The following is a 16,946-nucleotide window of genomic DNA, read 5'->3' as shown; positions in this document are numbered from 1 at the left end:
ACTTCATCAAGAGATCTGAGCTTCTATGTCAGAATTATTTCTTATCCGTTATATCCCACTTATACCATTTAGTAACTAACAAGTGTGGTGTTCCTTGTGTATCTCTAATTATGCAATAGGGGTCAAATATGACCATTTAGGAGTATACTGTGGGCCACCATACCATATATTTTGTAGTGATAAAGTAGATCCACATGCCGATTGCATGATGGGAGGATGTGCAATACTTGATTTTAGTCTCCCATGACACTGATCTCAGAGAGAGGATTTTTCTGTTGGTTGAATGCAATCCAATACCATATGCGCTCTGGTGTGGAACGCAGACATCTGGGCATGCACATTTGTTAACAATGATCCTAGATGGAATGATAACTACGGGCATGCGCAGTCACAGGTACGAGTTGCACGGCGGCAATCAGTTTATCTGGTGTTTCAGCATAAAGCACGTCACTTCCCTACATGCACACTAGGTGATGGACATTATCGAACCTCTAGCTCATGAGAAGTAGCGTAGGCGCAGTATATTATTGTAGACAGACTCTATTCTGTATATACTGTGACAATTCACCTATAGGAATGGGAATGAGCCTCCTAGTCTGGGAGGGGTTTGGGATGAAATGGGATATTTAAACATGGACACCTGGCTATTAGGCACACTATGCTGAACATCATGAATTATCATCCCTCTATCAAGCCTCCTAATGAACCTGTTGGGAAAATGCGTTGAGGCGGATTATTGAAACATTCTCTGACTACCATACCCTTTCCTTTATACATATTGTAGGGGTTTTACTCACTGGGGCACAATGGGAGGAAAACGGGAGGCATGTTCCTTTAAAATTTCATGTGGGTTTATTACTTCATAAACCCAGAAGCCAAACAGAAAAGCAAATAGCCTTTAGATCAGGCAAACAAAGTAAATGTCCTTAGCAGGTCTCTGCTCAGCCAGGCCTGTGTGGCACACAAGCTGGGGTAGCGTCCAGTGTCCTGGCTTGGTCTGAAGACAAACATACACAGTAGGCCTTCTACCTCCAAACACACAGACCATGTGCCAAACAACAGCCTTCATTTTATAGGCTGTTAACCACACCCAGAGGTGAGGTATTTGGGTAGCTGGACCCGCCCATTCTCTCCTAGCTGCTCATAACCCGGCTCCCAGGTGCACCAAACGATCCTCTTAATGCTTATGTGCCCTAGAGAAACACTCCGGGTTACATCACAGAGACCAGCCATCTCTGTGACACATACCTCCCATCGACTACGCGACCATTAGCCACCTTACATACCTCCCCCCCTCTGCCTAAAGCCTTGGGCTTGACACCTTTTACTACCAGACAGGGGATTCTCGAGAGAGCATCGGCATTACCATGTTGCTTCCCTGCTCTATGTTCTACAGGGAAGTAGGAGTCCTGTAGGGCTAAAAACCCGAGGGTGACTCTGGCATTTTTTCACTTTTTCCCCTCATCCATCTGAGTGGAGCATAGTCGGATAATAATCTAACTTTTCGACCTAACAGATAGTACAGTAAGGTTTCCACCGCACAATTTATAGCCAAGCGTTCCTTCTCTATGACCGAATAATTTTTCTCGCAGGAGGACAGCTTTCTACTCAGGTAGAGGACAGGGTGCTCCTCCCCGTGTATCTCCTGGGAAAGGACTGCTGCTAACCCGACATCTGAGGCATCTGTCTGGAGTATAAACTCTTTCTTGAAGTCCGGGGCAACCAGGACCGGTTGCCTACACAGAGCCAGTTTCATCTTTTGAAAGGACGTCTCCGCCTCTGCAGTCCACTTGGCCTTGGCTGATTTTGTCCCTTTAAGGAGGTCAGTTAGGGGTGCAGCCATCATGGCGAAGTTTGGAATGAATTTCCTGTAGTATCCCACGATTCACAGGAAGGCTCTGACTTGCTTTTTCGACACCGGTCTCGGCCAATTTTGGATTGCTTCTACTTTAGTATTTTGGGGTTTTATCTCGACTCTACCCACTACATATCCGAAGTACTTGGCTTCTTATTTTCCCATGCCACATTTCTTCGAGTTTATTGAAAACCCCACCTTCCTCAGAGCATCAAACACAGCCTGAATCTTTTCCAGATGACTCTCCCAGTCTGGACTGAAGATAGTATTGTCCAGGTGTGTTGCGGCATATTTTCTTATGGGATGCAAGGATGCAATCCATAGCTCTCTGGAATTTTGCAGGGGCCCCCTGCAGTCCAAACGGCATCCGGGCATACTGGAAGCATTCGTCCGGTGTAGAAAGCGCAGTCTTCTCTTTGGCTACCTATGCCATGGGGATCTGCCAATATCCCTTCGTGAGATCCAAGGTGGTTATGTGCCTTGCTGGCCCAAGCCTCTTGATCAGCTCGACGACGCGTGGCATGGGATATGCATCAAATTTGGAAACCTCATTCAACTTCCGATAGTCGTTGCAGAATCTCCATTCACCTTTGGGATTTGGGACCAAGATGATCAGGCTCGACCAACTGCTCTTGGATTCTTCAATGACACTGAGCTTCAGCATACAAGCTACCTCTTTGGATATCAACTCTCGTCGGGTCTCCGTTATCAGATAAGGCTTCAAGTTCACCCGCACATGTGGCTCCGTCAGAACCTTGTGTTCTATGACCCTTGTGCAGCCCGACAATTCCGAGAACAGATCCCTGTTCTTCTGCATCAACTCCCGACACTGCTGTTTCTTGGCCTTCGTTAGCGTTTCCGCTGTTGCGACTCCTCCACAGCCTCTCTGTCTTGCCACATCTTGTTGAGGTTGATGTGGTATATCTGGTACGGCTTACGTCGTCCCGGTTGATGAACCTTGTAGTTCACTTCACCCACTTTTTCCACCATCTTATACGGCCCTTGCTACTTGGCCAAGAACTTACTTTCCACTGTAGGAATTAGCATGAGGACTCCGGTCTCCCGGATTGATTTGCCTCACTCTGGCTGACCGGTTGTAGACTCTGGCATGAGCTTCTTGTGCCTGGAGGAGATGTTCTTTTACGATGGGCATCACCTTCACAATCCTCTCCTGCATCAGAGCAACCTGCTCGATGACGCTCCTATGGGGCATGAATTAGGCTTCCCAGATTTCCTTTGTGACATCCAGAAGACCCCGCGAATGTCGGCCATACAGAAGTTCGAATGGCGAGAACCCTGTAGAGGCCTGTGAAACCTTTCGGTTGGAGAACAACAGATATGGTAGGAGACAGTCCCAGTCTCTACTGTCCCTTTCTATGTCCTTCCTCAGTATACTCTTCAAAGTCTTGTTAAACCTTTCGACTAGGCTATCCGTCTGAGGATGGTATACTGAAGTCCTCAGTTGGGAGATTTGGAGGGCTTTACATAACTCCCTCATCACCTTACTCATAGAGGGAATTTCCTGGTCAGTGAGTATCTCCCTTTGGTAAGCCTGTTGGGGGGGGAAAACGTGGACCAACTCACGGGATATATTCTTTGCGGAGGAGTTACTCAGTGGAATCACTTCAGGATAGCGTGTGACATAGTCCAGGATAACCAATATAAATTGATGCCCACGAGCAGATTCAACCAGGGGACTGACCAAGTCGATAGCAATTCTCTCGAATGGCACTTCAATAATGTTCAGTGGCACGAGGGGACTTCAAAAGTGAGAGGTGGGGTCGGTTAACTGGCACGTAGTGCAAGACCTGCAATGCTTAAATATTTCCCGGTGACATCTGGGCCAATAGAACCTTTGTAAAAGATAATGCCTTACCAACACCAGATGCAGCAAGCCTCCATGATAAAGGCGGGGCCAGCACATGTGCAAAATACTGATGCAGACAGCCACTCACTAACCTACCAATTTATGGAGGGGGTGGCTGTCTAGTATTATACATGCACACCGATGGAGTCTGCATAGGGCGCCAGTCACACAGATATGTGCGATACACAGTTTCTGTCTTGCAGCTTGTTGATGACACCCATACTATTAGATCAGGCGGGCTGCCCAGCACTGTATACGTGCACCCCCACAAGACAGACGCCCCAATTCACCCAGCCAACACTAAAGAGGCCTGGCCGCATCCTGCAAAAAAATGTGCAAAAAAGATGAAAAATAGTGTAGAAGATAAATACAACACATGAGGTGTTGGTCGATATTTTGGCCAAAATACACAAGCTCGCAACCCAAACGTCAAGGGTCCTCATACTTGCGAGTCCTAACACTAAACATTAAAAATGGTGAACATTGGACATAATTTCAAAAAACATCACAGTAAGGCTGTATGGCCACTATGCGTTTTTTAAGCGTTTCCGCAGCGGCAATTCCGCTGCAGAAACGCTTAAAAAACGCTTGGTAGAAGGTCTGCCATGTTCCCCAATGATAATCCCATGTGCTGTGCACATGCTGCGGAAATTTCCACTGCGGATTATTATTGTGGAAAAATCCGCAGCACTACCAATTATTTTGCGGAAGCGCGGCATGTTCGCTGCCATTGACTTGCATTGGAACGCATGGAATCCGCATCATTGCATCTGCAGATGCTCAATCCATGCGTTTCAAGGTGCGGATGGTACCCGGGTTTGGAGAAGAGGAGACTCTCCTCCGGACCCGGGTACCATAGAACCTGTAAAAAAAAGAATAAAATAAAAAATATACATTATACTTTCCTTCTGATGGCCCCCGGTGTCCTTAGTGATGCGTCTCGGCTTGCTGGCAGCTCACGATGGTCTGAAAAGGACCTGCCATGACTAATGTTGAGAATTCCAATACTGCGAATATCGGCCGATACCCGATATTTCAGTATCGGAATTCCGATACTTTTACAATATCGTATACCGGAATCGGAAGTTCCCATATTGCAATGAGCCAGTTTCATTTTATTCAGCCAATGAGGATCCTAAGAAGTGTGGGCACATCCTGTTAGGCATGTAGGCATCTTAACTAATGGCATGGCTGTGATTGGCTGCTGAAATGATGTCATGATGCACTATAAAAGCCGCCGCCACCATTTTCAGCTCACTCTGCTGTGAATTCAGTTAGGGATAGGACGCTGTTGTTCTGAGGGACAGTTTTAGCTACCTATTTGGTCTATTCTGCTTTACCCAAGCTACTTTATAAATCGCTGTGCCTTGCAGCACTAGTGCACAGTTCTCTGTGCTGTTCACCGCTGTCTGCAAGGTCTCTGTGTGTGACTGCAGCTCACCCTGCAGTGTGTGCTTCAAACACGTCTGGTTGTAGTGCACTCAGTGTGTGTCACTGCCTCATACATTGTCCTTATTTGCTAATTCATAATTTTTCCTGATATCTCCTATTAGTGTGGTGGTTCTATCCGTATTCAGCTAAATTGGTTCCAAACACACTATATAGGAGTAGTTAGAGGAGCCTTTCAGCAGCATTGTGCCCTGCAGCCCCAGCCAGATTAGTATTAGCCTATTTTTTGTAGCCTCATCTATTGCATTGTAGGTTACCTTCCTACATTGTAATAGCTACAAAAAGTTTGTGATACTATCGGTATTACATCTTTTGGCACATCCAGTGTCTTTTTTTGGCAAAAAAAACATAAATAAAGTTCACCAAACACTCCACTTTACAGTTGTGTAGGCCACATTAGCTCATATTAAAGTCTAGTCCACACTTTATAAAATTAGTGTTTCTTATACCTGTTAGCAGCTGTTCAGGAATAAGCACACTAAGCCCTTAGTACTTTTCTGCCTATCTTTATCAGTCTACCAAGATGAAGAAGGCAGGGAGTAAGGCATGTGGGCGTGGGCGTGGAGTTTCTGCAGGGAGAGGACGTGAGGATTCTGTGCCTGCAGGAAGAGGACGTGGGGATTCTGTGCCTGCTGCGGGTACCAGTGACTCAGCATCCCCCAGTTTTACCAGGGAACAGTCCTTTATGCGCAGCTTTGTAGGAGCTAGCCGTACCCCACTGCTGCAGGAGGACCAAATTGAAGCCGTTGTCGGATGGATGGCAGCTAACGCATCGACTTCAATTAGTTCCAGATCCTCTCAGGTCCTGAGCACTGAAGAGCACCCATCTGTCTCTTCACCACCTGCCAAATTGCCCAGGCAGTCAGAGAGCCCTGGACAGGAGCCATCTCTACTTCTGTTCTCTGAATCTCTTGGCTTGGAAAGAGGGGGCCAGCCAAGCAGAATTCGAGAATTTGAAGAAGAGGTAGTATGCAGTGATGCGCAACCGTTTTGTCTCTCTGAATCTGAAGAGGCGGGTGGGCCAGTGCCTATGGTCAGCAGCACACCTCAGTACGCATCTGATGATGAGACTCAGGTGCCACTTTCTGGTGCGTACTGTGCTGTCGAGACTACCCAGGAGAAGCAGTTGTTTGAAGAGGGTGGTGTAGATGATGAGGTCCTTGACCCATCATGGCGTGAGGGACAGGAAGGTGGTGGGAGCAGCTCTGCGGAAGAGATTCCCCGAACGGCCCAAAAAGGAGGGAGGGGGAGGGGGCAGACTTGGTTGCCTGTAGCCTCCACTTCGGCACCCATTAGGAGCATGGCTCTTCCAAAATCCAAAGCGGGCGCTCCCAAGTCTTACAGTGCCTGGTCCTTTTTTGACACAGTTGCAGGTGACATTTGCTTTGTCAAATGCAAGCTGTGTAATCAGAAGGTGAAAAGAGGGAAAAGTGTCAGCAACCTCAATACCACAAATATGTGGAAACATGTGCGGACCAAGCATGTGGTGGAGTTACAAAAACACACTGAAGACCTAGGCTAACCTACAGCGCCACCTACCACCTCTTCAGCTCGTGTTGTAGAATCTTCCTCCAGCTCACACACAGCTGGTTCGGCTTCCTCACAGGATCGCCATGGAAGAATCTCTGGCACTGTTGTACAGAGACACAGTGTAATTCCACCCACAGCACCACTTTACCGGTCATCCTCACACTCCCAGGCCAGTCTACAGCCATCGTTAGCACAGGCATGGGAGAAAAGGCGCCCATACTCGGCAAACCACCCTCAAGCACAGGCTCTGAATGCTGGCATTGCTAAACTACTGGCCCTTGAAATGCTATCATTCAGGCTGGTGGAGACTGACACCTTCCGTAACTTTATGGCATTGGCAGTCCCACAATACAATGTGCCCAGCCGCTTTTATTTCAGCAGGCAAGCCGTCCCTGCCCTGCAACAGCATGTGGAGGGAAAAATTAAACATGCGCTACAAAACGCCGTCAGTAGCAAGGTCCACCTGACCACCGATGCGTGGACCAGTAAGCATGGACAGGGACGATACCTTTCCCTCACTGCCCATTGGGGAAATGTTGTGGAGCCGGGTACAGATCTTGAGAGTGGCGCTGTACGTGTTCTGCCAACTCCAAGGATTGCAGGAATCCAGTCTGTACACATTGACTCCTCCTCATACTCCAGTTCCTCTGAATCAGCGCTGCAGGAGCCGTCACGGTCTACCTCCACATCGACCCGTGAACGGTTACCTGTTATGATGACCGATATGAGCACAGCCGTGGCCAAACGTCAACAGGCCGTATTAAAATTAATTTCTTTGGGGAATCGAAGCCACACAGCGCAGGAGCTCTGGAATTCCATCAAGCAGCAGAGCGACGTGTGGTTTGTGCCAGCGAATCTCCAGCCAGGCATGGTAGTGTGTGACAATGGCCGAAATCTGGTGGCAGCTCTGGGCCTAGGCAACCTCACTCACATCCCATGTCTGGCACATGTGCTCAACTTGGTCGTGCAGAGTTTTTTGAGGGACTATCCGGATCTTGATGCACTGCTTCACGAGGTCCGCATAGAGTGCGCTCACTTGCGGCGTTCCAGCAACGCAAGATCGCGCATTGCAGCTCTGCAGCGCTGATTACGCCTTACAGAACATCGCATCATATGTGACCTACCCACCAGGTGGAATTCAACGTTACATATGTTGGAGAGGTTGTGTGAGCAGCAGGCAGCAGTAATGGAGTACCAGCTGCAGCAGGCGCAAACAAGTCGCAGTGCGCGCCGTTCACACTTCACCACCACTGAGTGGGCCTCTATGAAGGACATTTGCCACGTTTTGTGTGCCTTCGATTATTCCACGCGGATGGCGAGTGCAGATGATGCACTAGTCAGCATGACTATCCCCCTTATCTGCCTGCTTGAAAAAACACTGCAAGCACTAAGGGACGAGGTTTTGGAAGAGGTGGAAGATGAGTCACAAATGCCATCTGCTTCTCTACAGTGTGCGCAACGTGGTTCCTCACAAAGGCCTAGGCAGGGGACACTTTGTGAGTAGGATGAGGAGGAGTCAATGGAGGAGGAAGACATCTGTCCAGAGGAGGGAGGTACACAATGCTCTAGTAGTCAGTATCTAGAGCGAGGGTGGGGTGATGCAGAGCAGGCAGAGATCACGCCTCAAGCAGGGGACAGCGTTTCTTGGCCAGTTGGCAGTCTGCAGCACATGGTTGATTTCATGCTGCAGTGCCTGAGAAACGACCGCCGCATCGCCCACATTCTCAACACGGCTGATTATTGGGTGTCCACCCTCCTAGATCCTCGCTACCGGGACAACTTACAAAGCCTCATAACACCGTTGAACCGGGAGCGTAAAATGCGGGAATACCAAGACGCACTGGTGCATTCCATCATGTTCTCCATTCCAACCGAGAGCAGTGCTGCTAGTGCTTTACAAAGCAGCTCAGTGCGTCGAGGCAGTGGAGGAAGCTCTGCACAAAGAGGGAGCAGAAGCAGCGCCTCAGCACAAGGCAAGACCAGTATGGCCGAAGTGTGGCAAAGTTTTGTGTCCCCGCCGCCACAAATGTCTACACCATCACAGACGGCTCCACTCAGCAGGAGGCAACGTTTCCGTCAGATGGTGACAGACTACATGTCTTGCCCTCTCAGTGTACTCCCAGACGGCTCTTCTCCCTTCAAGTTTTGGGTCTGTAAGCTGGATTCATGGCCAGAGCTTAGCCAGTATGCATTGGAGGTGCTAGCTTGCCCTGCTGCTAGTGTATTATCGGAACGCGTCTTTAGTGCCGCAGGTGGTGTACTAACAGACCGTCGCATGCGACTATCCTCCGATAACGTTGACCGGCTTACTTTTCTCAAAATGAACAAGGCCTGGATCTCGCATGAATTTGCCAGTCCTCTTCCAGAATAAATAATTGGTTGGCAACAGTATCCAGGTCTCCTGTTGTGTTCATGTTTCTACCACCTGAACTGTAATCCCTGAGCTCCAACACCGCCAGTTGGCGCTCAGAAGTGCTGTCTGCACAGTCAACACTTGCTGCCGTGTTATTGGGGTTCAGTAACGTCAGCTGATCCCCAGCTGTGTGTCTGGCAAATTCTCCTGCTTTGTCCACATCCACTGTACTATTGATTTAAAACTTGCTCCAATTACACCTCTGACTCCTCTGTTTTTAGTATTTACCCTGGGCTCCAATACCGCTAGTTGCTGCTCAGAAGTGCCGTCTGCACAGTCAACGCTTGCTCCAGTGTTATTGGGGTTCAGTAACGTCAGCTGATCCCCAGCTGTGTGTCCGGCAAATTCTCCTGCTTTGTCCACATCCACTGTACTATTGATTTAAAACTTGCTCCAATTACACCTCCGGCTTCTCTGTTTATAATATTTACCCTGGGCTCCAATACCGCTAGTTGCTGCTCAGAAGTGCCGTCTGCACAGTCAACGCTTGCTCCAGTGTTATTGGGGTTCAGTAACGTCAGCTGATCCCCAGCTGTGTGTCCGGCAAATTCTCCTGCTTTGTCCACATCCACTGTACTATTGATTTAAAACTTGCTCCAATTACACCTCCGGCTCCTCTGTTTATAATATTTACCCTGGGCTCCAATACCGCTAGTTGCTGCTCAGAAGTGCCGTCTGCACAGTCAACGCTTGCTCCAGTGTTTTTGGGGTTCAGTAACGTCAGCTGATCCCCAGCTGTGTGTCCGGCAAATTCTCCTGCTCTGTCCACATTCACACTACTACAGATTTTAAAGTTGCTCCAATTACGCCTCTGGCTCCACTCTGTTTTTAGTATTTACCCTGGGTTCCAGCACCGCCAGCTGTTTCCCAGCAGTGTCTTTGGCACGGGTACTCCCTCCTGCGCAGCCTGGTTCCAGCACGTCAGCTGTTTCCGGGTAGTGTCAACGTCACTTTGCCTCCAATGCGTTGTCCTGTCATGTTGCGGTCAGGTTAGCTGACTCTATGGTGCCTGCAGTTTAGGTGACTCCTATGTGGGCTGCGGGATCTGGCAATGAAGGCTGGTTCCATAGTGCCAATAAGACAAGCATCCCCTGTAGGACTGTGGGTTTCGGTAACTGCGGCCGGCTCGCGGCCTTGCAACTTTTTTTTACATGGGTACCTTCTGCTACCCATCCGGGTTCCAGTACCGTCAGCTGGTCCTCAGCAGTGCCTTTGGCTTAGGTGCCTCCTTCTCGGTATCCAAGTTCCACCAACGTCTGCTGGTCCTTGGTAGTGCTTTCTGGCACAGGTACCTCCTGCTTAGTAACCAAGTTCCAGTACCGTCAGCTGGTCCTCAGTAGTTCCATTGGCTCTTGTACCTTCTGCTACCCATCCGGGTTCCAGTACCGTCAGCTGGTTCTCGGCAGTGTCTTTGACACGGGTACTCCCTCCTGCCCAGCCTGGTTCCAGCACGCCAGCTGTTTCCAGGTAGTGTCAACGTCACTTTGCCTCCAATGCGTTGTCCTGTCGTGTTGCGGTCGGGTTAGCCGACTCTATGGTGCCTGTAGTTTAGGTGACTCCTATGTGGGCTGCGAGATCTGGCAATGAAGGCTGGTTCCATAGTGCCAATAAGACAAGCACCCCCTGTAGGACTGTGGGTTTCGGTAACTGCGGCCGGATCGCGGCCTTGCAACTTTTTTATACATGGGTACCTTATGCTACCCATCCGGGTTCCAGTACCGTCAGCTGGTTCTCGGCAGTGCCTTTGGCTTAGGTGCCTCCTTCTCGGTATCCAAGTTCCACCAATGTCTGCTGGTCCTTGGTAGTGCTTTCTGGCACAGGTACCTCCTGCTTAGTAACCGAGTTCCAGCACCGTCATCTGGTCCTCGGTAGTTCCATTGGCTCTTGTACCTTCTGCTACCCATCCGGGTTCCAGTACCGTCAGCTGGTCCTCGGTAATTCCATTTGCTCTTGTACCTTCTGCTACCCATCCGGGTTCCAGTACCGTCAGCTGGTTCTCGGCAGTTCCTCAGCCTTCTTGTACCTTCTGCTACATTTCCAAGTTCAAGCTTTTTGAAATGGTTCTTGGTAATCACTCTGGATCTCTCTGACGAGGACCCTGAAGGCCACCCCGAAGACGAGGACCCCGAAGACCACCCCGAAGAAGACGAGGACCCCGAAGATGACGACCCTGAACACGAGGACCCTGAAGACCACCCCGAAGAAGACGAGGACCCCGAAGACGACGACCCTGAACACGAGGACCCTGAAGACCACCCCGAAGAAGACGAGGACCCTGAAGACGAGGACCCTGAAGACGAGGACCCCGAAGATTAGGACCCCGAAGATTAGGACCCCGAAGACGACGACCCTGAAGACGACGACCCTGAAGACCACCCCAAAGAAGACCAAGAAGATGACCCTGAAGAAGTTGACCAAGAGGACAAAGAAGAAGAAGACAACCACCAAGATACAGAAGAACAAGAGACAGAAAACCAAGAAGCAGAAGTACAAGAAGCTGAAGAACAAAAAGCGGAAGAACATTAAGCATAAGACTAAAAATCTGAGCAAAAGATAATATCTAAATTATAAGCAGAAGATTACTAAGCAGTGTATGGGGGTGAGTCCGTTCCTCCTCGTGGTGCCCCTGGAAAAGACCTGCTGCTGCAGGCCAAACTGAACGCGGACAAATCCTGTTGTAAATCTTTTGTGACGGGCAGAACGAAAGGTGTAATGTTCAAACTTTTATAGATAACAACTACAGGAATGCCTGTCACAAATAAGAATATGACGAAGAAGAAGAATATGAAGAAGATGAAGAAGTAGAATATGAAGAATGTAAAAAAAAAGAATAATACGAAGAAGATGAAGAAGAAGAAGATGAAGAAGGTGAAGAAGAAGTTGATGAAAAAGATGCTGATGCTGAGGATGATGAAGGAGAAAGTGTGGGAGAAGTAAAAAAGAAGGTGAAGAGCATGGAAGTAGTGAAACATAAATATCTGACAAAATATAAAAAAACTTAACATAGTCAATATTTCCGTAACTCAGAACGTCATAAAAAAAATATTAATTCCTGCTATTTCATTTGATTGGGCTAAACCTCTATGCCTTTGTTGTCTCCCCCACCTCCCCCAATACATTCTACATTATTCTTAGTTGTTTTCCTTCATGTAGAATTAACCTACAAGGAAAGAAAGGGTTTATTTTTCTTCCGATATTTCTGTCCCATTGACTTGCATTGGTTTCCGGTATCGGAATCGGCGATATCCGATACTTTTTGGGTATCGGTCCGATCCGATATTTCCCGATATTGGAAGGTATCGCTCAACACTAGCCATGACGTCAATTAGTCATGTAACGGGTCACGCAACCGCTGACGTTGGCAGGTCCTTTAGTCTACCGCGAGCTGCCGGCAAGCCAGGACGCATCGGATAAAGACACCGGGGGCCATCAGAAGCCATCCGGTTGCATTGATTTATATAGTGTGACCAAGTTGTCAAGCACTTTTCAAGTGATGCTAAAATTGCTTGGAAAGCGCTTGACAATCCGCATGCGGAAATGCATGTGAAGAACGCTTCACTTCTGTACAATCCGCATGCGTTTTTTCTGCCAGGGAGATGCAGAAACGCTCAGGAAAAAAATCCAGAGCATTTCTGCATCGTGGGCACATAGCCTAAAAGATAATGCCTTACCAACACCAGGTCAGATTACCAATGCACTGCAGGATGCAGCAAGCCTCAATGATAAAGGCGGGGCCAGCACATGTGCAAAATACTGATGCAGACAGCCACTCACTAACCTACCATTTCATGGAGGGAGTGGCTGTGTAGTCTGCATAGGGCGCCAGTCACACAGATATGTGTGATGCACATTGTCTGGCTTGCAGCCTATTGATGACGCCCATACTATTAGGCTGTGTGCCCACAATGCGTTTTTAATGCGTTTCCGCAGCGTTTTTGCTGCTGCGGAAACGCATTAAAAACGGGCACGTGCTGCGGAAATTTCCGGTGCGGATTATCATTGCGGAAAAAAACGCAGCACTACCAATTATTTTGCGGAAGCGCTGCGTTTTCACCGCCATTGACTTGCATTAGAACGCGCCAATTCAGAAAGACTGCATCTGTACTTGCGTAATTGGCGCGTTCTAATGTGTAGATGGTACCCAGGTGTGGAGGACGGGAGACTCTCCTCCACACCCAGGTACCATTAAAAAAGCTGTAAAAAAAGAATAAAATTAAAAATAAATATATACTTACCTTCTGGCGGCCCGCGGTGCGCTCCTCCTTGCTTCCCGGCACTTAGCGATGGAATGAAGGACCTGCTCTGACGTCAGAGTCCTGTGACGGGTGACGCGACGCTAACGTCGGCAGGTCCTTCAGTCTACCACTGCCGGCAGCCGGAACCGAGCGAAGCAAGACAGCGCAGGCCATCGGAGGGTATGTATAGATTTATTTTTTTACATTCTCTCAGGTCACACTATATAAATCCATGCTGGTTGCATGGATTTATATAGTGTGACCAAGTTGACAAGCACTTTCCAAGTGATGCTAAAATCGCTTGGAAAGCGCTTGTCAACCCGCATGCGGAAACGCAAGTGAAGAACGCTTCACTTCCACATGTCCCCGGCAGGAAAACGCATGTACAATCCGCATGCATTTTTTCTGCCAGGGAGATGCAGAAACGCTCAGGAAAAAATCCTGAGCATTTCTGCATCGTGGGCACATAGCCTTAGATCATACGGGCTGCCAAGCACTATATACATGCAAGCACACAAGACATATGCCCCAATTCATCCAGCCAACACTAAAGAGGCCTGGTGGGGTATTTATCATGTTGTGTATTTATCTTATACACTATTTTTCATCTTTTTTGCACATTTTTTTGCACTATGCATCACACATATCTGTGTGACTGGCGCCCCCCTTATGCTGACTCCATCGGTGTGCATGTATAATACTACACAGCCACCCCCTCCATGAATTTGGTAGGTTAGTGAGTGGCTGTCTGCTTCAGTATTTTGCACATGTGCTGGCCCTGCCTTTATGATGCAGGCTTGCTGCATCCTGCAGTGCATTGGCAATCTGACCTGGTGTTGGTAAGGTATTATCTTTTACTGTGATGTTTTTTGAAATTATGTCCAATGTTCACCTATAGAACCTTTGCACGATCCGTTCTTGCGTTTTATCCACTCCCAGATGTCCCCCCAAGACATGTGAATGGGCCATGTCCAACACCTTCCGTCTAAAGGGGCCCGGCACTAACTGCTCCACACTCTCCTCCCTCACTTTCTTGACCTGGTACCACAACTCCTTACTCATCATAAAATGGGGAAACCTTGTGTCAGCCCCTGACTCCTGTGCAACCCCATTTATAATAGTGACATTATTAAAGGCTCCCTTCAGAGTTAGGTCCCTATATTGGGCAGACCCAAAATTCTCGCTGGTCACCCCTAACTCTGGAATTGCAGACTCAGGGGGCACTACCTCCTCATCCCCCACAAGGACACAAAAGGGAAACCTGTCTGACTCTGGGTGTGGTGATACCTCATTAGGGTTAATTTTTTTCTTATCTGAGCCAGCGAACCCAGAACCCTTCCCCCACAGATCCCAAAACAAGCAAAAGTCCCAGCCTATAATAATAGGGTGCAACAAGTCCTGAACGACGCCGACCTCGTGGGACTCTGTACCGTGGGCCATTTCAATGTCCACTCTTGCCCGTAGGGTAGTCTTTAGCATCACCATGAGTGCACTGAACGCCAACTTTTTTCCCCGGGATAATTTGGAGAGGAAGGGTGGCCCTCATAAGGGTCACCAGGCTCCCGGAGTCTAGCAGTGCCTTTACTTCCCATCTGTTCACCTTCATGTGACATGCTTGTGGCCCCTCGCTGGGTGGACAGTTCACACTGCAGGCCGGATAAGCATAATATAAACAACGTTGTCCTATGCTGCAGTCCATTGGCTCAAGGGTCAGGGGACAACAGGCAGCTATATGGCCTGGGCCGTGGCACCGCCAGCAAACAACATCACCTGTATGGACCTTGGGCACCACCTCCCTCGTCCATTTGGACCTTGGAAGTCCCACCACCTTTTGGGCCTCCACCCCCTGTTGGGAACTCCAGCATGTAGTGGGCTTCCTTCCCAAGGAACCTTCAACCCCCTGGTATCTCTCGATCAGTCCGACCAGTTCATCTGCATACCGGGGATCACCCTGGGCAACCCAAGGCTGTATGGGCCTCGGCAGGGAGTGCACAAACCGGTCCATCACCACCCACTCTACCATCTGCGCAGACATTGAGGACTCTGGCTCAGCCACTTCTGGACCAGGTGCAGCAGGTCAAACCTTTGGGACGGAGGTGGTTTGTTCCAGTGATACGAACCCGCTGTGCCCTGATAGTCATTGTCAACCCCAAGCGTGCGAGAATCTCAGTTTTTAGCTTGCCATACTCTTTCGCATCCTGCAAAGCTAAATCATAGTATGCCTTTTGGGCGTACTATGCAAAGCTAAATAGGGCGTACTATGCAAAGCTAAATAGGACGTCCTGCAAAGCTAAATCATAGTACGCCTACTACGCGTACTTCTGGGGCTCTCCAAGTCAAGTATGGCGACAGTACCTCTGCCCACTGCTCTTGTGGAAATTTCTCCCTCTCGGTGACCCTTTGAAACACCATCAGGAAAGTCTCATCCCCCAGGGTCATTTTCTGCAAAGCTCGTCATGCTGCCTTCCGGACATGGGAGTCATCAGTCGGACCTGGGGTTGGAGCTCTCATCCTGTCCTGGATGGCGGTTGCCAGAAACTGCTTCTGCTGATGTTGTTTCTGCTAGTGCTGCTGGATCTGCTGTAACTACAGCCTGTTGGTCTCCTGTTGATGCTGCTGCGACTGGACCAGGTGTTTAAGAAGGTCCTCCATTTCGTCTGGCGATGCTTGCTGGCTTGCGACAGACTTCACCCAGGGCATGCAGTCCATCCTGTAGCACTCATACGTCTCTGCTGGGAACGCTGCCCGCAAGTCTAACACTAATTGTGGAGGTTTTACTCACTTGGGTGTGACCGGAGGAAAACAGGAGGCATGTTCCTTTAAAAGTTCATGTGGGTTTATTTCTTCATAAACCCAGAAGCCAAACAGAAAAGAAAATAGCCTTTAGATCAGGCAAACAAAGTAATTGTCCTTAGCAGGTCTCTGCTCAGCCAGGCCTGTGTGGCACACAAGCTGGGGTAACGTCCAGTGTCCTGGCTTGGTCTGAAGACAAACATACACAAGAGGCCTTCTCCCTCCAAACACACAGACCATGTGCCAAACAACAGCCTCCATTTTATAGGCTGTTAACCACACCCAGAGATGAGGTATGTGGGTAGCTGGACCCGCCCATTCTCTCCTAGCTACCCGTAACCCGGCTCCCAGGTGCACCAACCGATCCTCTTAGTGCTTATCTGCCCTAGAGAAACACTCCGGGTTACATCACAGAGACCAGCCATCTCTGTGACACATGCCTCCCATTGACTATTGCAACCATTAACCACCTTAGAATACCTTGATACATATCTGGTTTTATGATTACCCCACGGCTGATGAAAGGGAATCTGTCACCCCCTGGGACTTATCTGACCTCTAATATTGGCATACAGGTGATAGAAATGTGAGTCTATACATACCTGTATGCCTCATATTAGAGGACTGTTTGCTGAGAAATGGCTTTTTATTCAGTGAAGATTCTGATGCTTGCTGTTCGTGGGGAGTGGATTCCCTTTAATAAATACTCACTTAGCCTCATTCTTCGTGCAGATACTAATAAATACAGGACCTATGAGATTTTTACCATATGATAGTTGGATGGTTAGGGGTGTATCATCCATA

At 48.8% G+C, this 16,946-nt stretch overlaps 1 protein-coding gene across 1 annotated transcript in view; it reads right to left on the bottom strand.

Moving 5' to 3' along the window:
- Nucleotides 1-16,946, bottom strand: part of LOC141182798 (gastrula zinc finger protein XlCGF66.1-like) — a 362,704-nt gene that overhangs the window by 217,213 nt on the left and 128,545 nt on the right. The gene's annotated exons all lie outside the window — the stretch shown is intronic.

Source organism: Phyllobates terribilis, unplaced genomic scaffold (genome assembly GCF_046119375.1).
Source record: "Phyllobates terribilis strain yellow unplaced genomic scaffold, ASM4611937v1 Scaffold_36__1_contigs__length_13169755, whole genome shotgun sequence".
Lineage (NCBI taxonomy): Eukaryota > Metazoa > Chordata > Amphibia > Anura > Dendrobatidae > Phyllobates > Phyllobates terribilis.
Note: the sequence above shows the minus strand (reverse complement) of the source record. Positions and strands in the feature narration are given on the sequence as shown.